Raw genomic sequence first — 22,934 nt, forward strand, 5'->3', positions numbered from 1 at the left:
CCTGAATTGGGAGCAAAGGAAACAATTGTTCTGAGACTCAAAAGTTCTTCTTACCTTCAGCAGAGGGAAATCAAAGGGAAGAAAGGCCTCCTTGGGTCTGAATGACTTGAACTTCATTACTGATGGGAGACCAAGGAGAGCCTGGAAATGCAGGGAATCTAACCTGATACAAGCCAGACCCAAAGATGAGGTGTGTGGGGATCTCCTCTGTTGTTCTGGGACTCAGCTGTTCTATGCAAGGGTAAACATTTATGTTGGGGCTCTGTTGTGTTTTGTTTGTTTGTTTGTCTTACTACAAACAGTTTCTCTACTACAGCCTGCCATAGAAGGGGGCTTTAACCGGACATGCTGTCAGAGGGACCCCACCCCCACCCTATCCTTTTTCTCTCCAGCTTGTGGTATTTCTACCTGCCGTCCCACAGCCACCCCCCCCACCCCCAGGTGTAAATGGTAGTAAATTTTCAGAGCCAGCTCTGATTCCCTCAGAGAAAAGTCTCTCTTAGGTACTTAAAGAATCACAAAAATAATAATTAAGAATGACACAACCAGGTAAGTGGTCTGTGGTGTGCATTTTGGCAAGAGTCAACATTTTAGAGCAGTAAATACTCACCGTGGTGGAGAAGAATGAACCAAACAGGCTTTTTTTTTTTTTTTTTTTTTTTTTTTTTTGGAGCCACCAGGGAGGCCCCAAACAGGCTTTTAAAACCCCCATTACAGAAAGGGGAGGGGTGGGAAGCAAGAGAGAACATATTTGTGCTGGTGAAGCTGATTTTCTACTAAATATTTACAGAAGAGGTGGATACCAGATTCATTTAGAATTATTATTTCTTTCAGATGCTAGGAGGCAGCTGGTTGGTTTGGGATGAAATGAGGTGGTTCCAGAGGTACCACTTAAGAAGGTTCTGGAACTTTTTCGCACGATGAGGTTGTATTTTGTACAGGTTTCATCCCAGGTGCTTTGCTCCCTGGATATCCATCCATCCATCCTTCCATCTGTCCATCATTATTGAATGCCTGTTATGTATGAGGCTTATCCATATACTAATCTGTCCATCCATCCATCTGTGTATCCATCTATCCTATTATTGACTGCATGTTACATACCAGGCACTGTCCCCACCCCTCCTTCCATCCATCTACCCATTTTCAACCTATTCTTCCTCCAGCCATTCAGAATTATTGATTGCTCATTATGTGCCAGGTGCTGTTCTAGGCTTTGGGAACCCAGAGTAGGAAATAATTTACCAGAGGAAACAGGCTCATGAACAAGATTGGTTTATTGTTTTTCAGCTTTGATGTGAGGTTATTAATGACTGACTGACACCTCATCATCACCATTTATAATGCTATAAAGTCACAGGCTGTGTCTGCTTTTTGCTTACATTTGTCTCTCCGGACTAGTGTATCAGGCACATAGATGCTCATGACATAGTTTTTTGAATGAATAACAGGATAAATGAGTGATCTGTATAGTGTGGGACACGCTGTAACAGGAGTATAATCACAGCTGTGAGAAGTCACACGGAGGCACAATTACTGACACCCATCCCATTTCTGGGCTGAGTAATGAAGAACGAGAGCTGGACATGCATGCCATTGACTTTGCTGTTTGTGCATTGGCTCATGCACTTGATGACATTTTTTTTGTTTTGTTTTGTTTTGTTTTCTTTGCGGTACGCGGGCCTCTCACTGTTGTGACCTCTCCCATTGCGGAGCACAGGCTCCGGACACGCAGGCTCAGCGGCCATGGCTCACGGGCCTAGCCGCTCCGCAGCATGTGGGATCTTCCCGGACCGGGGCACGAACCCTTGTCCCCTGCATCGGCAGGCAGACTCTCAACCACTGTGCCACCAGTGAAGCCCCCAAGCATTCCTTTTTGTGTTGTTGCAGAAGCCCTAGATTTTGGCCACAATGTGACTTAAAGGCTTAGGCTTCCTAAGAAAGGAGGTGTATTAGCATCCTGGGGCTGCCATAACAAATTACCACAAACTGGGTGGCCCAGAACAACAGAAATTTATTCTCTCATGGTTCTGGAGGCTAGAAGTCTGAAATCAGGGTGTTGACGGGACTGTGCTCCCTCTGAAGGCTCTGTGGAAGGATCTTTTCTTGCCTCTTCCTAGCTTCAGTGGCTCTTGGTAATCCTTGGTGCTGCTTGGCTTGTAACTACATCACTCCAATCTTTGCCCCCTCCTTCCCAGTGTGTCTGTGTCCTCTCCTCTGCTTATGAGGACACCAGTCCTTGGATTTAGGTCCCATTCTAATCCAGTATGACCTTATCTTAGCTAATTACATCTGCAAAGACTCTGTTTCCAGATAAAGTCACATTCTGAGGTTCCGGGTGAGCATGAACTTGGGGGACATTATTCAGCCCACTGCAGGAGGGGATATTGAAGTTGGTGGAGGCGTGCTGAGAGGCTTCCTGTGGGCCTTCTCATTCCTCAGGGCTTCTGGATTGACAAAGAAGCAGGAGACAGGTGGTGGGGAGGGTGGACCAGCAGTGGCTGGAATTCCAGTCTCTCGGGAGGGCTCCTGGCTGTAGGACCCTCCTCAGCCTAAAGGAAGCTGTGAGACCGCAAGAGGTGGCCCTGCTTGTGCATTCCCCGGCTCATGTTCACCCTGTCCTTCCTGCAGCGAGGGGGACAGATGTCAGGGTTCCTTACTGGCTGTCCCTGGAGCACCTTGAAAGAGGAGGAAGTGTCTATAAGAATAAACTGGCCAGAATAATTAACGACCCTAGCCGACAATGACTGAGGGTTTTTCCAGGCTCCTTTTCTTCTCTGGGAACAGTTTCCTGCTTCTTTCTTGGAGGCTTGTTGCCAGGGACTTTCCGGGTCCAGGACAGGACATCGCTTTCCTTTTCTTTCTTGTGTCCCTGCTTTCTCAGGTTCAGTGTCAGTAGTTTCCTCCAGTCCCCTTGCATTTAAACAGATGACTCAACAATGTCTTCCTATAACAGCGGTTCTTAAAGTTACTCTGATTTCCAAATTTTATTGCCAATCTGGAAATTTGATTTTCAGATCTGACTTCCAGATTTGATTCCCAGAACTTCTGATTCAAAAAGTCTGGGGCGGGGCTTCCCTGGTGGCACAGTGGTTGAGAGTCTGCCTGCTGATGCAGGGGATGCGGGTTCGTGACCCGGTCTGGGGCGATCCCACATGCCGCGGAGCGGCTGGGCCCGTGAGCCATGGCCGCTGGGCCTGCGCGTCCGGAGCCTGTGCTCCACAACGGGAGAGGCCACAGCAGTGAGAGGCCCGCGTACCGGGAAAAAAAAAAAAAAAAAGTCTGGGGCGATCTGGGTCAGGTGACCTACCAAAGCCAAATCAAGAAACATTGCCCCCACAGGTATGTTTCTGTGTGTGTGTGTTTTCCCTCAAGTGGTACCTGGTGTATTAGAAAGGATGGCTTCTGCATTTGCAAGACGTAATTTGTCACCAGATTATGTATTTAAACTTCTGATATACCTAGATATGCTGTCTAGGTATACAAATGTAAATTCTTTTCCTATAGGCAAAGTGATTTTAAGATAGAAATAGTGGTACCTTGAAAACATTGTAGGCATTCTGTTGGATGAGGAAGAAAGTGAGTGGAGAAAGTGTGTCTTGTGGCTTCAAGGCTAAACCTAGGAAATGGGGTTCCCATTGTTTGATTTCGTGAGTGTAATGGAGTGAATAAAGGGATGGCTGGTCTTCATTTCAGTGATCCAGCTTTCCCTTTATGTAAAAAGAGGGTTGCAGGGTTTGTCACTCTCCTGACTCAACTCTTAAAAAGAGTCACTTGAATTAATTAATTTATTTAAAAAAGTTATTAGGGGCTTACTTACTACATACTAGGATTGTGATAACTGTCCTGTTTTTTTTTTTTTTTTTTTTTTTTTTTATGCCTTGCATCGGCAGGCGGACTCTCAACCACTGCGCCACAGGGAAGCCTGATAACTGTCCTTTTATGAACAAAACACATTGGCTACTGCCTGCTTGGTGTTTCTTATGTCATTGGTGGTACACATTAAACAGCCACGAAAATCAAAGGAAATTACCTATCGTGTAAAGGGGTGGGAAGGGAAGTTCTAGGAGATGGGAGAGCTTACCATTGAGGGTGGGTGGGGGATGAGAGGAGGCCACTTCCCCGAGGAAGTGACCCTCTGAGCGGAATCTGAAGGGTGACAGCAACAAGGTGGAGAGGGTTGGGGGAGTGCTGTGGGCAGAGGGAACGTGCTGGGCTTTGTGGCTGGAGGGGTCCTGGCACATTAGAGGATCTGAGCCAGCCAGAGGACCGAGGGAGGGCGAGGCCAGTGGCATGTCCCCTTGAGGTGAGTTTCCCCCACCCACAAACTCTAGTCAGATTTGTAGTTATTTTGAGATGAAAGGGAAGAGTTACAGTTTGGAAGGGGCCGTGACAAGATCAGATCTGCTTTTTGAAAAGGTCATCCTGGGCAGCTGAGTGACACATGGTCTGGAGGGCAGCGGGAGGGGGTGGGCAGACCAGTGAGGAGTGCAGGCCAGAGATGTGCCGGCCTGGGCCCCGTGATGCCGCAGCAGTGGAGCTCTTCCTCAGGGTGCCAGCTGGAGGAAAGGAGAAAGTTACTGCAGGTGGGAAAGCAGTCTCGGGCATGCCTGTGCCCAGGGCTGGCTGCCTCATCTGTGGGGCCCCTTGTTTGTAAACCCCGAATGAGTGCTGGTAAAGGTATTAAAATTAAGGCCTTTTCTTTTATGGTCTCTCTTATAGTGTGTGTTTGTTTGTTTTTTAATTTGTTATTTAATGCTATTTTAAAGAAAGAACAATCGAAAATTTAAACTATTAGTATGAATTTTACTGTTCATCTTGATATTGTGCAATGCCAGTTTAAAATGTAAATGTGAGATCAGCTGACTTGTATGTAGAATCACTGAAATTATACAATTCATATCGCGTAGCTTATATGCATATTAATTTTGCTCTGACCAGAACACTTCACATAATGACTCAACTGGTTTTTTTTTGTAAATAGTTTTTCTATTGAGATATAATTGGCATATGACATTATATTAGTTTCAAGTGTACATTGTAATGATTCAATAGTTGTATATATTGCAAAATGATCATCACAATAAATCTAGTTAAAATCTGTCACCATATGTAGTTACAAGTTTTCTTTTCCCTTGTGTTGAGAACTTTTAAGATGTACTCTCTTAAAAACGAAATTCAAGTAAGCAATGCAGTATTTTTAAGTATAGTAACCATGCTGTACGTTACATCCCCATGACTTTATTTTATAATGAGAAGTTTGTGCGTTTTGCCCACCTTTACCCATTTTGCCCACCTTTACCCATTTTGCCCACCTTTACCCATTTTGCCCACCTTTACCCATTTTGCCCATCTGCCACCCCCTGCCTCTGGTAACCACCAGTCTGTTTTCTGTATCTATGAGGTAGTGTTTTGTTTTGTTTTTTTTTCCGTAAGATTCCACATACAAGTGAAATCTCACATCATTTGTCTTTCTGTGGCTTATTTCACTTAATGCCCGTCTGCCACCCCCTGCCTCTGGTAACCACCAGTCTGTTTTCTGTATCTATGAGGTAGTGTTTTGTTTTGTTTTTTTTTCCGTAAGATTCCACATACAAGTGAAATCTCACATCATTTGTCTTTCTGTGGCTTATTTCACTTAACATAATGTTCTCAAGGTCCGTCCAGGTTGCCACAAATAGCAAGATTCCATTCTTTCTTATGGATGAATAATGTTCTAGCATGTGCGCGCACACACTGACACACACCCACATCACATTTTCTTTATCCATTAATGGACACGTAGGTTGTTTCCATGTCTAGGGTATTGTAAATAATGCTGCATAGAACATGGGGTTCATATATCTTTTTGCATTGCAGATATTCCTTGACTTATGATGGGGTTATGTCCTGAAAAACCCATTGTAAGTTGAAAATGTAAGTAAAAAATGCATCTAATACATCTTACCTACTGAATATGATAGCTTAGCCTAGCCTACCTTAAGTATGCTCAGAACACTTACATTAGCCTACAGTTGGGCAAAATTATCTCATGCAAAGCCTATTTTGTAAGTGTTGAATATTTCATGTAATTTATTGAATATTGTACTGAAAGTGAAAAACAGAATTGTCAGTGTATCAGTTGTTTACTCTTGTGATTGTGTGGCTGACTGGGAGCTGTGGCTTCCTGCTACTGCCCAGCATCATGATAGAGTCTAATATTGCATACTGCTAGCCTGAAAAAAAATCAAAATTTGAAGTATGGTTCCCACTGAGAGTGTTTTGCTTTTGCACCATTGTAAGTTGAACCATTGTAAGTCAGAGATCATCTGTATTTTTGTTTTCTTAAGATACATATCCAGAAGGGGAATTGCTGGATCATTTGGTAGTTCTGTTTTTAATTTTTTGAGGACCCTTGATACCGTTTGCATAGCGGCTGCACCAGCTTACATTCCCACCAATAATGCACAAGTGCTCCTTTTTCTCCATATCCTTGCCAAAACTTGTTTCTTGTCGTTTTGATAAACAGCTGTTTTAACAGATGTGAGATAATATCGTATTGTGGTTTTGATTTGCATTTCCCTGATGGTCAGTGATGTTGAGCTTCTTTTTATGTACCTGTTGGCTATCTGTTTGTCTTCGAAAATTATCTATTCAGATCCTCTGCCCATTTTTAAATTAGACTGTTTGGATTTTTGCTGTTGAGTTGTATGCATTCTTTATATATTTTGGATATTAGCCCCTCATGGGATATATGATTTGCAGATATTTTCTCCCATTCAGTAGGTTGCCATTTCATTTTGTTGATGGTTTCCTTTGCTGTGCAGAAGCTTTTTAGTTTGATGTAGTCTCACTTGTTTATTTTTACTTTTATTGCCTTTACTTTTGGTGTCAAATTCAAAAAATCACCTCCAAGACTGATGTCATGAGGTTTACCGTGTATGATTTGTTCTAGGAGTTTTATGGTGTGGGGTCTTATAGTCAAGTCTTCAATCCATTTTGAGTTAATTTTTGCATATGGTGTAAGACAGTGGTCCAGTTTCATTCTTTTGCATGTGGCTGTCCAGTTTTCCCAGCACCATTTACCGAAGAAGCTCTCCTTTCCCCATTGTATATTCTTAGCTCATTTCTAGTAGATTTATTGACCGTATGTTGTGGTTTATTTCTAGGCTCTCTATTCTGTTTCAGTGATCTGAGTGTCTTTTAAATTTCAATACCACATTGTTTTGATTACTATAGCTTTGTAATATAGTTTGAAACCAGGGAGCATGATACCTCCACCTTTGTTCTTTCTAAAGATTGCTTTGGCTATTTGGGGTCTTCTTTGTTCCATACAAATTTTAGGATTGTTTTATTTCTGTGAAAAGTGCCCTAACAGAGCTGTTTTTATTTCACTTCCTGATAACTTGCACATTCTACCAACACTTTCTCCCTTTGGCTTACTGATGAATAAACAAGGACTGGAAGGAAATGGGACTGTGTTGCTACATCCTTCTCTGCCCTATTATACTGACCATGACAACTTGCACATTCTACCAACACTTTCTCCCTTTGGCTTACTGATGAATAAACAAGGACTGGAAGGAAATGGGACTGTGTTGCTACATCCTTCTCTGCCCTATTATACTGACCATGACTGCCCTGTCATGGACAGTATAATAGTTCACTTATCCAGGGAAATACTGTGAGTAAGGAAGGCCACGGCAGGGTTCCTCAGTCATTCATGTTTCTTAGGATGCTCTTGCCACCTTTTTGCATTTCGCGAGTTCTGGTTTGAAAGGAAAGCGTAGCTTCTCAGGGCTGTCGGTGTTCCCGCTTATTCATTTGTAGACATTACACACTTACCTTGTGCTCGCTCTTAGTCTGGCTCAATTCCCACACATTGTGGGTCCACCAAAGTCCTTTATTCAAGGGGCATCACACCCTATGCACATGGGGCCAAAAGGAACCCTGGCAGACATGCATGACACTCATGTTGTAGCTCTTGCCTCAGCTCATATACATTCTCTACCATCACACCAGACTTCACTTAAAAAACTCAAGTTCAAAGATAAAAATTAAAGAATCTCAAGATGATGACAGGATAGCATTAAACCAAGCAGGCCCTTCCAAGTGTGGGTCCCTGAACGAGGTTGCACACCCCGGAAGTGCCTCAGGTGTATTCTGGATTCAGTGCAGTCTGTGTCAGGTTTACTATTAGCAGGCTCAGAGAAGATTAACTGGGCAGAGCCTGTATTGGCAGCCCCAGCCCAGGCCTGGTCCAGGAGCACTTGGCTCCCCAGGCGCTGAAGGTAGCTGCCACTTCTTTGGGAAGCCTGATTTCTGAATCGGTTTCTAGGCAGTCAGGGCCATTCTTCAGCTCCCAAGTGCCGTGAGCCTGGTCTGTACAAATCAAGTCCTAAATAGAGTGGCTTTCCTAGTTGGTTGTTTGGGCTTCACAGTAGGAGATGTGATTGAGAACATTCTTGGGAAAAGGCACAGGGTTCGGAATTTGTGGTTTTTAAATTGAAGTGTGGTTTTCCCTCCTCCCACCTCTACTGTCACTTTGGGAACATTTGTAAACCTTCTGCCAGAAGTCAGAAGTTCCGGCTTGCTCTTTGCAGAGGAGCTCCTTCATGATCTGGAGAGGTTCCATTATTGGTACGAGTATGAGATGTTCTGAGGGTTCAGGTGGTAGCAGTTTTCAAACTTCAGCATGTATGAAAACTTCTGGGGAGTCCAGATTCCTGGGCCCTAGCCCCAGAAGTTGAATTCAGGTAGCTGGCCTGGACTCCCTAGGAGAGTCTGTCACAAGTGATGCTTCACTATGTTTTGAGAAACACTACTCTTTGGTCCCTCAAATTCTGTGATGGTGTGGGTGAGGGGGTACTCTGAGAACTAGATGAAGCCTGATTTCTTATGTGGACTGGGGGACAGCGCTGGGGAGGGGACAGTTGGGGAAGGAGGCAGTACGGCGGGGAAATAGGGTTTCCTGTGGAACCTGCGAGGAGGGTGGAATGGTACCCACCTGGACTTCCCTGCTTGGTCCGGGGGCACAGCTTCCCTTAAGGGGGCAAGCAGGGAAGTGGCTCGTTAAACAGGGGATAAAAGAAAGTGAAACTAACTTTCCAGAACATTATTAGGTGTGGCTGTGTTCAGAATTGCTAGGTCCTTTCTTTTTTCCCCCTCAGGAAACATGAATTTAATCCAGGGGCAACAGGCAGATTTTCCATTTTTAATTGAACTTTTCTGGTGCTGTGGCGTGGTATTAGTGAGGAGGAGAGTCTGAGCTGTCCCCAGGGATTAGGTGGATTCTTTTTAGATCATAGGAATGGTAGGAGGTCAGCCGGGTGGTGGACGTAAAGGTGGGTGGAAGGAGGCTGAGTGGCTTGGCGGTCCTCTCATCTTTACCCAGAAATACGTCAGCCTGACATTTGATTACGTTATTGTGTAAAACTCTATACTACAAATACCTATCATTTATTGCCTGCTGGCTTAGCCAGGCCTGGTGCTAAGCACTTCTGAGCATCATTTCTTTCTTCACAGAAATCCCCAGAAGCAGCTTTCCTTTCTTCTCCATTTCATACAGGTGGAAACTCAGTACAGAGACCAATGTAGGGGGCTGAGGTGGGCTTTTGAACCTTGCGAGTTTGTTCCCAAAGCCACAGCTCTTACCCACTATTCTAGGCTTATGTGGCTGGTGGAAAGCCTCGCTTTACTCGCTGCGCCTTGTCTTGCCTTGACTACCCTTAAATTATCATAGCTGTTGATGAGAACCACCGGTGATATCGCTGATTTTGTGTTTCAGCTCCAGGTTTTGCTGCCCTGGACTTTCTGAGTTAATAACAGTTGAATGGAAGTTGAGCCCTGATTCTTTTGGTTTGTCTGTTGTTTTCTTTTTGTCCTTTGCTGGAAAGGGTTTGGGGGTTATAGGGAGGTGATGGGCCTTGGCTTCCCTTTTCCTGCTTATCAAGTGAGGTTCTTGCTTGCCTGAATTTGTTCAGAGTGAACATGATTTCACAGACCCAGGAAGAGGCAGGCCTGAGGGTGTGTAAAGATGGTAAATTATAGAACTTACAGATGCTGCATTTTCTTTTCCCAATTCCAACTCCAATCTGAAGACCTTGGAGCAGGAAGATCTGCACCCCAGGATGAGCTGTACCATCCCTAATTTACTATTTTGCAAACGTCCTCTTTTTTATTTTAAAGCTTTACGGTTCTTTTGCTAAATCTCTTAGAAGCCTTTTCTGAGGGAGCAGTATTGGTGTCCTTTCATTATACGCATGAAGGAGGCATGGAGAGAGGACAGTTACTTGCTAACTCCCTGGTAGAAGTGATGGCACTCAGATCTGCAGCTGGTTAACCAAGTTCGGGATACACATCTGGGTGATGGGCTGTGTCTGTGTGGATCTAGGATAGGCAGGGCGGCCCTGCTCCAGTTTCTCATCAACTCAGGTTTTCTGGCTCCCTGTCCCGTCTTTGTTTTATTGGCAGGGCCTCTCTTTTACTTATAAACCTCTTCCAAGAAGGTCTGGCTTTCACTGTAAATTTACGACGATAAGTTTTGAGATGGTACACGTCACCCTGTTAATCTAATTGAGCCAGCACATCATTGTGAAGACATCATTTTATTTGGGGGGTATTAGTTGCTATGGTTATTTGCCGAGACCAACAGAATCTGTGTTCTCTCAATTGGATTTTTGGAAACTACTGTCTGAGAATGATAGAGGTGTGCCTCGCTGGAGGAATATCTAGTATATATCCTCACCATTAAAATGGTTTTTAAAAAAAGACACAGAAAAAAATATTTTGGGCGGAGTTGTAGAGCTAGAAGGCCTTAAAGATCAAGTGGTTCATCCTTCTGGCTTTCAAATGACTTTGCTAAGGCCGAGCACGTTAAGTAACTCTCCCTAGGTTCACATGCATGGTTGGTGGATAAGCAAGGATGCAGCCCATTTCTGGTTCTGTTTTAGATTCTATTCTGTCCTTTCTGCTACAGTTTAAGTCCTCTCAAGGAAACCATTCTTCCCATATATATATTGAAGTCCTGTACGCCCTAAGCACTGTCCTGGAAGGATAAAGACACCGTGATCTTTGTTTTCAGGGTCTCGGGTGGGAATCCCAACCCTTGGAGAGTGTGATGCTTGGACCAGCAGCACTGACATCACCTGGAAACTTGTTAGAAATGCAGTCTCAGATTCCCAGGCATACTGAATCAGAATCAACATTTTGACGAGATCCCCGGGTGACTGGGTGCATCTTAAAGTTTGAGAAGCTCTGCTCTAAGGGAGGACATTCTAGAAGCAAAAGATAAGTCTTGAGGCCCAAGCTGGGCTTAGTTGTCCCTCCCCCAATCTGTTCCTCTGCTCAGTCTTGAGCATAATGCAGTGATGTTGACCTAGAGGACACTCGCCCTTCTCAGCCTGCACTCTAGCTCCGCCCCCCTGGCCCCTCCTGGTCTTCCCAGTACTCGTCTGACTCACTCTCCCTGCCGGTCCTTTGGTCTGACTTGTGTGGTCTCTTCTTCATGTCCCCCTCCCACCGTTTTCTAAAATATGCCTGTTTTAGGGGCAAAGCACAAATTTCAGCTTCTCAGGAAGCTAGCTAGGCACTTCAGGCCTGTGAATCCTGAAAATCCCGTTTAGCTTGATGTCATGTGAGCACGCTCACTCTTTTATCTGTTTCATCTGGGTCTGGCCTCCTTCCCCAGGCAATTGACATAAAGGGTTTGATGATACCACTCTTTCCCCAGTACATTTAAAAGGTACCACTTGAGTTTAATAAACTTCTCAAGAAGAAACACATATTGCTTTGAGTTATAGGTCAGTTAAAAAACAGTGTTATTTAGTCCAGGACTTTTGTCTTTGCTTTCATCTGCAGTGTGTGAAAGGAAAATTTTAATTTGTAGATGCATTAGGGTTTTCTAAGCATGTGAGGAAAGCCCTTAAGGACTCAAATGTGTTTTTCATAGTTCACTAGAATGGGGTTCTTTGATTAGTTTGGTGAATCAGTGAGGCAAAAATTTCTTAACTCTTATTCTAATTGAGTCTCCTTTTGTCGATTCTGTTATCTCTAGCCTGCAAGTAAACTTGCACTCAGCCTGTGCTGTGAGCATCTAAGCTACCAGCATCTAAGGGCTTCCCTGTGCTTTGCTCTTTCATAATATATTTTCTCTTTCTTTCTCTCTTTCTCTCTTTGTCTCTTTCTTTCTTCCTTCCTTCCTTCCTTCCTTCCTTCCTTCCTTCCTTCCTTCCTTCCTTCCTTCTCTCTCTCTCTCTTTCTCTCTCTCTCTCCCCTCTGTCTCTCCTTCCTTCCTCCCTCCCTTCCACCCTCCCTTTCTTCCTTCCTTCCCACGAGGTACATATTATCCTCATAGTTATCTGAACGTTTGGGAAGGTTGAGTAATCTGCCCAAAGTCAGACATCTGGTAATTGGCAGATCCAGGGTTTGAACCCCTGTTCATGGCATCCATGCACTTCACACTCTTCTGAATTGCCCTTGACTTTGCTCTGTGCGTGTGCTTGCGCACACATTTGTACTTGAATGGCCTGGAAATACCCTTTTTTATTCCTTTCACTTGATTAGTCCCTCACAAAATGGATTTCTTTGTTTTAACTAAGCAAACCATCACTCTTTTCCTTCAGGGAGTTTTTCCTATGCTGACCTGCTGTCTTATAGGGTCTCGGGGCATTATGTAAATGTAATTGTTCTGAATCCTGTACCTCAGTGTTCTGTATTCTTGTTCTGCTTTGTGTCAGGGCTGAGCAATTCACATTTAGGGCTGGAGTCTTTAGAGGTTGAGTTTTCATCTGTTGACCTAAAACAAATAGACTGCCAGTTATTTTTCCAGCAAAAAGGGGTTTATTCAGGGTCAACAAAGAATTGCAATGTGGGTTCTGCAACCATGGTGAGCCACATGTGAGTCCCTGCCCAGCAAGGAGAGGTGAACTCTTTTAAATAGGGGAAAAGGAGGTTGGAAGGGCTATAGTAAACAAAGAGTCCATTGGAGGAATTGAGTGTTTAAAATATAGTGGCTTTTCACTGGCTGAGTTTTGACAGTGTCTCATAGGATGAGCTCTTGCCAACAAGAAGAGGAAGTCTTTCCTTTTGGGCTCTGCTATCACTGTTGGGTGTGAGAGCTCCCCCTTCTGGCCTCCCAACTCTATAAATTGAGGTTTTTGTTTATCAATTTTTTCATTTCCCCCTTTTGATCAAGATCCTTCTCTGAAAGCATCACTGGTCAAGAGTTAGGTTTTCTGGTTTTAGCAGCTTTTTGTCCCTCAAGGTAAGGAAGGAAATTTTCTGAGTGTAGTGTTCCACATCGGAGGGAAAGTGCACAGAAACCTACTGAGGTCACATCCAAGTAATAAGGAGGGGTAGGAGGGGGAGCCCTCAGGCACTTTTATCTAAAGTCCATATGTTGTCAAGATCATAGTCATTGGAGACCATCTGAAATATTGTGTCATCATCAAAGGTTTGGCAGGCAAACTTTCTGCAGGCCTGGTCCAGATATCTTGGAAAAGCTGTCTCATCAGATATTGTCTGCTTCAATTCCAGGGAATCTTTACATTCAGGTCACCAGATGATGTGCAGATCCAGTTTGGTTTGCTGCTTTCTTTAGGTGTGTTATGTAAATACAAGAGTCTGTTCCCTGGATTTCGGCTTCATAAAGGTTGGTTAGTAGTACCTGATAGGGTCCTTTCCAGTGAAGTTGAAGAGTCTTTCTGGAGGTGTCTTTTCCAGTAAGTGAAACATCCAGGTTGCAAGTTGTGATACTTAAGGTATTCACCTCCCGAGAGTGCACTGTGAAAAGACTGCTCTACCAAAATTTTTTTAAATTTTTATTTATTTTTTTATACGGCAGGTTCTTATTAGTTATCCAAAAACGGTTATTTTTAATAGAAGCAATTAGGCCTTTGCAATATTGGAGTAGCTGTCCTTTTACCATATGTGAATTAAAAGAAGCATGAGCCAAGTGCATTGGGCATCTTGCGACTATGTCAAAGGGTGAAAGTTTGAGTTTCAGAAGGGGTGGATCCCAGATTTAGAAAGGTCGACGGCAGTGCTTTTTGCAAAGGTATTTGGAGGGCTGCTACAAATTTTTCCAGTTGAGTCTTAATGATGCCATTAGTGCATGCAACTAAAACAGAGAATTGAGGGTGATAAGCTCAGTGAAAGTGTTATGAAACCAGCCAAACAGTGCAGACTTGTTGAAGTACTTGATCAGTAAAGTGGGTTCCATGATCATTATGAAGGTTGAGAGGAGTTCCCCAGGTAGGGACAATCTTTTCCAAAAGAACTTTAGCCACAGGAGAGGCAGTAACCTGTCTGCAGGCAGAGGCTTCATTCAGTCCAGTATGAAAACATACAATGACTAAAATATATTTATATCAACAGGAGGGAGGAAGCTGTATGAAATCTATTTGCCAGACTTGAATGATCTATTAGGCAGTTTAAAATGTCGGAGAGCAGTACCCAGGCTTCCCTAGGTTGTACTTTGGACAAGTGGGACAAGTGAGGTAGGCACTTTTTGCAGTCTTGTTAATGTTTCCCACCAATATTGATTCACAAATGCTATCATTTTGTCAGTAGACCAATGGCTGAATGGATGTACAGTGGTGAGGAGTGGGAATTTTAGAGTCTCTAGTAGGACTGGTTGTTATTTGGTATGAACCAGTGCTTTCTCTTTTTATCAAACCAACGATTGTTTAATTTTCAACCTTGTTTTTCCTTTTTTGAGGCCAATTGTTAGGCTTCTCTAGCCAGCTTTTCTAAGTTACCATTTGGGGAACTATTTATTTGGACTATGACAGAGGTTTGGCTACTTTTGGTTTCTTTAAGGGCAGCATTCCTTGCAGAAATGTCAGCAGGTGATTTCCCATAGCTTCCAGAGAATCAAGTTTAGAATGTCCTGGAATCTTAGTAATAACTAAAGTGGTGGGTTAAAGTATCACAACTGATAATTCCTGAACATAGGGGCCATTTAAAATTTTATTTCTCCTGGAAGTAAGGAAGCCATGTTGCTTCCACAACATTCCAAAATCATGAGCTATTCTGAAAGCATATCTACTATTAGTATAAATACTGGCAGTTTTGCCCTTACCGAACATATCGGCCTGTGTAAGAGCGTATAATTCAGCCTGTTGGGCTGAGGTAGCCATAGGTAAAGATGTTGCCTCAACAGTATCAAAAGGAGTTGAAATAGCACACCCAGCACAACGTTCACATGGTCATCTTTTAAATAAGAAGCATCAGTGAACCATGAGAAGTTAACCTTACCCAAAGGAATTTACTACAGGTCGTCACAAAGAGTCAGGAGGTGATCTCTCAGCATTGAGCAGTTGTGAGGGACTTTTTTGGTGACATAGGAGAGAAGAGTAGCTAGGTGAAGTGTATTATAATGTAATAAGTGAGGAGCAGTTAACACAAGGACTTCATAGGAGGTGAGGTGGCTGACAGAAATGTTGAGTGTGATGAAAATTCAGGAGGGCTTCTACTGCATGAGGTACAAAAATGTTTAAAGGGGATCCTACAATGATTTTCTTGTTGGCCTTAACCAGAAGGGCAATGACAGTAATGGGTCTAAGGCAAGAGGGTTTTCCCTGTGCCGTAGCGCCCAGTTGCTGGCTGTAATGCTATCTGGTCGATGGTGGTCCCCATGTTTTTGGGTGAGTACCCCAAGGATGTTCCCTTCCGTTCATTTCCCTATACAAAAAGGAAAAGGGGAATCTGATAAATGGGATGCCCAAGGGCAAGTGGGTTCACTAAATTCTCCTTTAAGCCTTTAAAAGGCTGTGTTGTCTGATTCTTCCCATAAAATTAGGTCAGGGTGGTGGTTCTTCAGTAAAACACACAGAAGTTTGACCATAAGAGAGAAATTTGGAATCCAGTTTCAGTAATAACCAACTAGCCTGAGAAAACCTCACAGTTGGTTGCTTAGTTTTGGGTTTGGGGGAACTTAAGACACCATGAAGGCTATCTGGATCTAGGTGTAGCCTTTGTTCTGATACCAGATACCTTAAATATTGAACCTGGGTTTTGGCAAACTGCAGTTTTTTCTTGGTGACCTTATGTCCCTTTAAGGCTAAAAGCTTTAGCAAGTGTATGTTACCTTCCAGTGAGGAGGCTCGAGAAGAAGAAGAAGAAGAACAAAGAAGTAAATCGTCAACGTATAGCAACAAAGTAGAACTTCCAGAGAACTTTTTATCATCCAAATCAGCCTTCAGGATTTGTGAGAAATAAATTTCTGAGGCATTACTGTTCAGATGAATTGTTTTTTCTTCCCAATTGAAGGCAAAGAGGTGCTGGCTAACTTCAACTGGAATACTAAAGAATGCCCTGCATTCATCAATTACAGTAAAGAATTTGCTTTCATGGGGGTGGATGTTAGTAATGTATGAGGGTTAAGAACAGCAGGGTGTCGAGGGATAATGTTGTTTCTTGCTCAGGGGTCCTGGACAAACCTCTACCCTCGGCCCTTAGATCTTCTTACCATAAAAATAAGAGTATTACAGGAAATAGTGCCTAGTGCAAGGGATAATGAGGCCTTGAGACTTGTAGTCTTCTATTATGGGCTTTGTACCTTGAAGGGCTTCTTATAGGGTATTGATTAATTCTGGGGAGAGGTTTTGAGGGATCTGTTTGAATCTTGATGCGAGGTGCGCTATGAATTTTGACAAAATCAGTTGGAGATTTTGCCCTTAAGAAGGTTGGTAGCTGATTCAATAGGGACAAATGATCAGTGTTTCCAGAATCAGCTCTAGTATCATCAGAAATGGAGCAAATATAAGATGTCAAAGGGTCCTTTAATTCACCTGGCTGGCTGCTTTGATGACTACTGTCAACTCCTAGAGTTATTTTCCCCTTTTAGGAGAAAGAAATCTCAGCACGATACTTTTTTAAGAAGTCTAAGCCTAATAAATGGATGGGGCAGAGGAACTACAGAGGAAAGGGGGTTATCTCTCCAAGAGCCTATACAAAAGGGAGTAGGTTCAGAGACAGGAACCTTTTGAGGTTCATTAGAGATCCTCACTATTTGGACTCATTTAGTATCCTGAGGCTGGGGCTGTTTTGTCATAGTGGGGTTGAGCACTGAGAGTGTAGCTCCAATGTCAGGACTGGAAGAGATTCATCCATAATCTGGAGAAATATTTCTCCTAGCCGATTAAGAAGGAGGGTTGGGAAGAGCCTCTATAGTTCGTGGCAGCCCCGCCATTGAGAATGGGGAGGATGTTGGAAAGGCTGGTTAGAGAGCTGAAGGTACCTGAAGTGCTTACATTTGTAGTAATTTCTTTTCCAATGTCCTGGCTCTTTACAGTAATAGCAGAAACTAGGAGGGTTTTGGTTTCATTTTGGGGCCTTCATTTGCTGTAGTTGAAGATTAAGAATTACAGCAGTCTTCCTTTTAGGTGATTCATCCAGAGTGTGAAAGAGCTGGTTTGCCAGATTAACTAAATCTGGAGTGGATTCCATCCTGGTCCTTTTTACTAGAAGGGAAAGGTCCCAGTTTAGCCCATTAATAAACATAGAGTTAAGAGCTGTGTGAATGGAATCAATATCTGAAGGAAGACCAGAATTTCTTTTAAATATAATCTGAAGTCAGTTGTAATACTTATGAACAGGTTCATCAGAGTTTTGTTTGAATGCCTGAATTTTGTTTTGATCAACAGACTTTGGAAAAGCCGTAGGAATTGCCTGATGAAATTGCCTAGTGATTGCCTGAGCCTGTTAATACAGTAAGTCAGTGAGTGGGCTGGTTTCCCAGTTGTAATTCTAGGGACCTTCAGGATTTTCCCTATTAGCAGTTTTCATCCAATGCTGGGCCTGGCCTTCACCTACAAGCATATGACTAGCAGATATAAGTCAGAGCAATAAGGTTGATAAACTTGAATGGCTATATTAAATTCCCCAACAAATCTGTGAGGATTTTTGGTTACTTTGGGAAAATCTTTGACTGTGGTTTGCAGTTCCAACTTTAGTCCAGGGAATATAAGAAATTAAGTGTTTAGCCTCTGGATCCTCAGAAAACTTAATTAGAGGATCAGGTTCTGATAGGTTTAGAGGAAAAGGGGGTGGGAAGAGTTTCAGGAGTAAAGGGAAGTTCGACCAGAGACTTATTAGTATGGGGGAATTGAGGGTATAGAGGTGTAGGTGGCAGAGAAGGAAAGGAAGAAGATGGCACCAGAGGCAGAGCCTGGGACAGAGGAACCCGGGAAGAGGAGCTGGAGGCTTCAGAAGCCACTTTATCTTTCTTTAATCATTTGTTTGTCTCAGTTAATCTTAAGATCTTATTTTGCAGAAAGGCAATTTTAGGCTTCTGATAATGTTTAGAAGCCTCAAAATACCAATCAAAATAGGCATTTCATTCAGTTTTGGAAATTTTTGAGCTGTGGTTGTCCAATTCGGTTTTAAGAAAAGTTTGGGGATTTCAAAAGTTCCCCGTAATGGCTTTGATATTCTAAATTGCCTTTGGTTAGGTAGGTCCATTTAGTTAGAAATGCGCCTGAGGAAGGACTGTGGTATTTAAACAAAACTGGCTGGAATCCCGATGTGGGGGAGTGCCCTCAAAATAGTCACATAACTGGGCTCCCATCTCTCAGAGGTTTTCTCTTGAGCAGAGAGTAATTTTCAAACAGCCTAAACAGCTCAAATAGACTTCAGGCCGAATACCAGCCAGTGCTAAGGGAACAATCTGGTCTTGAAAGAGTTGGGCTGAAGGCTGCACAGCACAGCTCTAATGACACAGCCTAATTCTGAAGGAGTCAGGCCAAAGATATAACAGCACAGTTCCACTAGAGCAGTTCAGTCCCCAAGGAGTTAGGCCAAAGGCTTAACAGCACAGTTCCAGTAGAACACCACCAGCCCCTACTTCAAAAGGAATCAGGCCCAAGGCTGAAGTGGCACAGTTCCAATGAAACAGCCCCTATTCCAAAAGGAATGGACTGAAGGCTAGCACAGTTTGAATTGGAACAGCCTGACTTCAAAAATCAGGCTGAAGTGCCAGGTGAGTGCTTGAATATAGAACAAGGCCTTAACCAGAAAGGACAAAGTCTTAAAAATAGATCCCAAATAAGATCTGCAGAGGTTCAAAATGCAGAGAGGGCAGAAGCTTGGATTTGGAGAGAGGGAGAAAAACTTACCCTCAAACCCCAGGGTTGGTGAGAAAAGCAGTGAGCAATAATGGGCTTGAAGTGGGTGTCACACCTGTTTGCTCATGAGCCTTGGAGTCATTGGGGGTCTTCTCTGGATCCCCATTCGGGCCACCAAAATCTTGACCTCAAACAAATAGACTGCCAGTTATTTCTCTAGTACAAAGTGGGTTTATTTGGGATCAACAAAGATTTTCCCTTTGGGGTCTTCAATCATGGTGAGCCACATGTGAGTCCCTGCCCAGCAAAGAGAGGAGAACCCTTTCAAAGAGGGGAGAAGGAAGCTGGGAGGGCTGTAGTAAACAAAGAATCCATTGGAGGAATTGAGAGTTCAAAGTATAGTGGCTTTTCATTGGCTGACTTGTGACAGTCTCTCATTGGCTAAGTTCTTGCCAGGCAAGAAGAGGAAGTCTTTTTCCTCCTGAGCACTAACTTTGTAGGGCTTGAGAGCTTACCCTTCTGGCCTCCTGACACTATTTTAATTAGAGTTTATTATTTTTTATTAATTTTTATACATTGTAGGTCTGATGCTGACTCACTTAACATAATGATCATTGATTAGCAAATATTCATTAAGCACCTACTATGTGACATGCACTGTCATTCAGCTAGTCCTTGATTTCCTTATCTATAGAAGATCAAATGTAATCACTTAAACTCTCAATATTCTTATGAGGAAAAGCTAATATAGCACTTGGGAAATACAAATGTCTTTGTATACATCATTTGTATATACAGTTGACCCTTAAACAACGTGGGTTTGAGCTGGGTGGGTCCACTTATATGTGGATATTTTTCCGTTGTAAATACTACAGTACTACGTGGTCTGTGGTTGGTTGAATCTGCAGATGTGGAAGAACTGTGAATACGGAGGGCCAACTATAAGTTACATGTGATTGACCCCCGTGTTGTTCAAGGGTCAGCTGTAATTATGTATATACCGTGATGATGCTATTGATCACTCATAACTGGACCTGAACTTGGACTTTTTGGTAGGGAGCAGAGTTTCTTTGAATCCCTCATGCTCTCCTTATCTCCAGGCTGAGTGGTGGGCACCATTGTCCAGGTTGAGAGGTGTCATCCCACAGGGAGAAAGCCCCTTGACTGTGGTTGTGTGTTCTCGGGTGAAGTGGGATGGAAAGTCAGAGTAGAAGTTCCCAAACTAAGTTCTGCGCTAGCTCCTTAGTGAAAGGCTTAATCAGTGTTTAAGTTGATCTAGTCTCTCTTCTGTATAAAAATCTGGTTTCCATTTCCTTGGGGATGAAGTTCAAATTCATTAGCTTGGCATTCAGTTCCTTTTAACTTCTCTTCCCAGTCTTATCTCCTATCCATCAAGCTGGGCTTCCTGCTATTTCTGGGTAGGTCCTCTCCTTTTGCATCTCTTTGCTTCCCATTCCTGATTCTAGAATACCTTCCCATCCCTGCCTCCCTGCCCTGCACCTCCTCCCATTTCTAGATATCCAAATACTACTGAACTTTTAAGGTGCACTTCAAATGCCACTTCCTATTCTTTTTTTTCTGGGAAGACTCCTTCAGTGGCCCCAGCTGAAATAGTATCCCTCTTACACTTCTGTGGCTATTTTTTTTTCTTTTAATTCTCAGATTGCCTTAACATGCACTGCTTAAATTTATGTCTGTATACACAGATTGACCCTTCTAAATTGTATTCTCCTCCAGTATATGGAATGTGTACATGTCATCTTTTTATTCCTTTGAGCACACTGATATTAGATTCTCAAATATTTGAGTAAATTAGACAATATGGTATAATAGTTAAGAGTTTGGGGATCAGAGAGACCAGGTTTCTTAAACTACCGGTTATTAACTGTGTGGCTGTGACAGGTTATTTAACCTCTCTGAGTCTGTTTACCGGTCTGCAAAATGGGAGTAATAATACGTGCTCAGTACGATGGTTGTAGGGACAAAATGATTTAAATTGCTTAGTAGGTACATATTACACAGTAAGTATCCAATAAACTAATGCATAATATATTTAAAGTTATTTTGATATAGATGAAGGTGGGTTTGGTCTCCCATATTCTTGAAGGATGTTTCATGCAAATAGAATCAGAAACCTCATCCGGAAAAGGATGACACACCTTTCTTTGTTCTCTATTTGATTTCATTTTAAAAATCAACTCTGAAAATTTAATTACCCTTAGTGCTCTGGTTGAAAAAACAGATTCTCCGGAGTCAGTGCTGGCTATGGCCTCATTTAGAAAATGAAATTCTAGGGGAAATGGCCTTAGGGAAACGCACGCAGATGTGTAATCAGAATGGACTTTATGTGACGTGCCGTGGCTGTTGTGGTTGGTGGGCATATCACCCTTTGGAGAGATGAGAGGTTTTCCGAGTCTTCTCCAGCCAGATTTGAAAGAATGTGAGAGACACTTCGGTGGTGACTTCATCCCTCCAGCCCTTCTCCGTGTCTCAGGCTTGAATGGATAAGATCAACACAGCTTCTTGGAATGTATTAGGACACTTCTTCCCCCGTGGAGGCCAGGGCCCCTCCCTCTATTGCTGATTGACAAATGTCCACTGGACATTTGCTTCTCCGGTGGGTGTCTTCATCAGTGGGACAGGTTGAAGGTTGGCCCTGTTGTTTCTCCTTGAGTCTTGGCACACCTTCTCTGATACAGCTGCTCGCCATCTAGAGGCCACAGGCAAGGCTGCACATCACAGTAACTAGACAAATGTTAGTATTGTAAGATTTGAACATGGTCTGTTTCTTTTTGCTTATATAATGTAGGGTTCAGGCCATTTAACAAGGGGACGTCGCTTGCTTTTCTTACAGGTACTCAGTTTAAAATGCCACATGCAGACCTGGGGAAATGCCTCTCTCCAATCACAGGTTTTGGTAGGATGTGTTCTCAGCTTGCCCAGATACCGGGAAAGAGAGAAGAGTCAACTGGGAATGCTTCTTTCATCTGTTTTAGCTCCAGGCTTGGGGACGTGCTGGGGCTGAAAGGGGACACCTGGCTGTGACGAACAGTTGGCGTGTTTGTAGCTCATTTTCCCTGGTCACTTGGTGTAGAGAAGGTTTTACTTTACATGCACGCTGCTAGCTCTTTCTTCAGCTCCGTGGGAATCTTCCTCAATGGACAGCATCAGGGCAGGTGCCTGTATGTTAACAGTAAGCACATTCTTACATATGTAAGCTCCAACCAGACTTACATAAGTTGGAAAGTTTCACCTAATGTACCTAATCTGCTTTTTTTCACTCATCAAGCATAAAATCGGGAATTTCACCTTTGAGTGTGATGAACTAGTGGAGTGCCTGACTTCCTCTCTCCCTTTGTTCTTTCTGTGACACCCGCTCTCAGTCAGGCACTGTGCTAGGTTCTGAGGATACATGATCTGAGGATACAGTGGTGAGCATGAAGGGACACAGTCCTCACCCTTATGGAACTTACAAGTCAGGGAGATACTAATCAGATAATTACCTGAGCGATATAAAATTGCTGTGAAGAAGAGGTACATAGGATTCTGGGAGTGAAATTGGGGCAGGGTTTGGTCTGATTAGACGAGTCAGGGAAGGCTTCCTGGAGGAAGGAATTGTTGAGCTGAGGGCTGCAGGCAGGAGTTGGGCCCGTTCCAGGAACTGGCAGAGGCCAGGGTTTCTAGAGCCCGCTGGGAGGTGGTGGCCCAGACCCTGCAGGACCCCTCAGGCCTTGGAAGGGTCTTTGGTCTTTGTTCTTAGAGCTCTGGGAAACCGTCGCAGGGTTCACTGCTGGAGCCGACACGATTGGGTGGAGAACTGCCGGAGGGACGAAAGTGGATGTGGGGAGACCAGGGAGGGGGAGCTGCAGTTATCCAGGCAATGGGGGT

At 43.5% G+C, this 22,934-nt stretch overlaps 1 protein-coding gene across 8 annotated transcripts in view; it reads left to right on the forward strand.

The window, feature by feature from the left end:
• The window catches only part of ARHGAP26 (Rho GTPase activating protein 26), a 469,933-nt gene that overhangs the window by 84,672 nt on the left and 362,327 nt on the right, over nt 1-22,934 (forward strand). The window contains exon 1 of one of the 8 annotated variants that reach the window (XM_024752255.1): nt 5,890-5,916. The exons of the other annotated variants lie outside the window; for them this stretch is intronic. The gene's annotated coding sequence lies outside the window, so the exon portion shown is untranslated. Of the gene's footprint in view, nt 1-5,889; nt 5,917-22,934 lie in introns of those variants that run through there. 8 annotated transcript variants of the gene reach the window in all.

This window comes from Neophocaena asiaeorientalis, unplaced genomic scaffold, assembly GCF_003031525.2.
Source record: "Neophocaena asiaeorientalis asiaeorientalis breed wild unplaced genomic scaffold, Neophocaena_asiaeorientalis_V1.1 scaffold204, whole genome shotgun sequence".
NCBI lineage: Eukaryota > Metazoa > Chordata > Mammalia > Artiodactyla > Phocoenidae > Neophocaena > Neophocaena asiaeorientalis.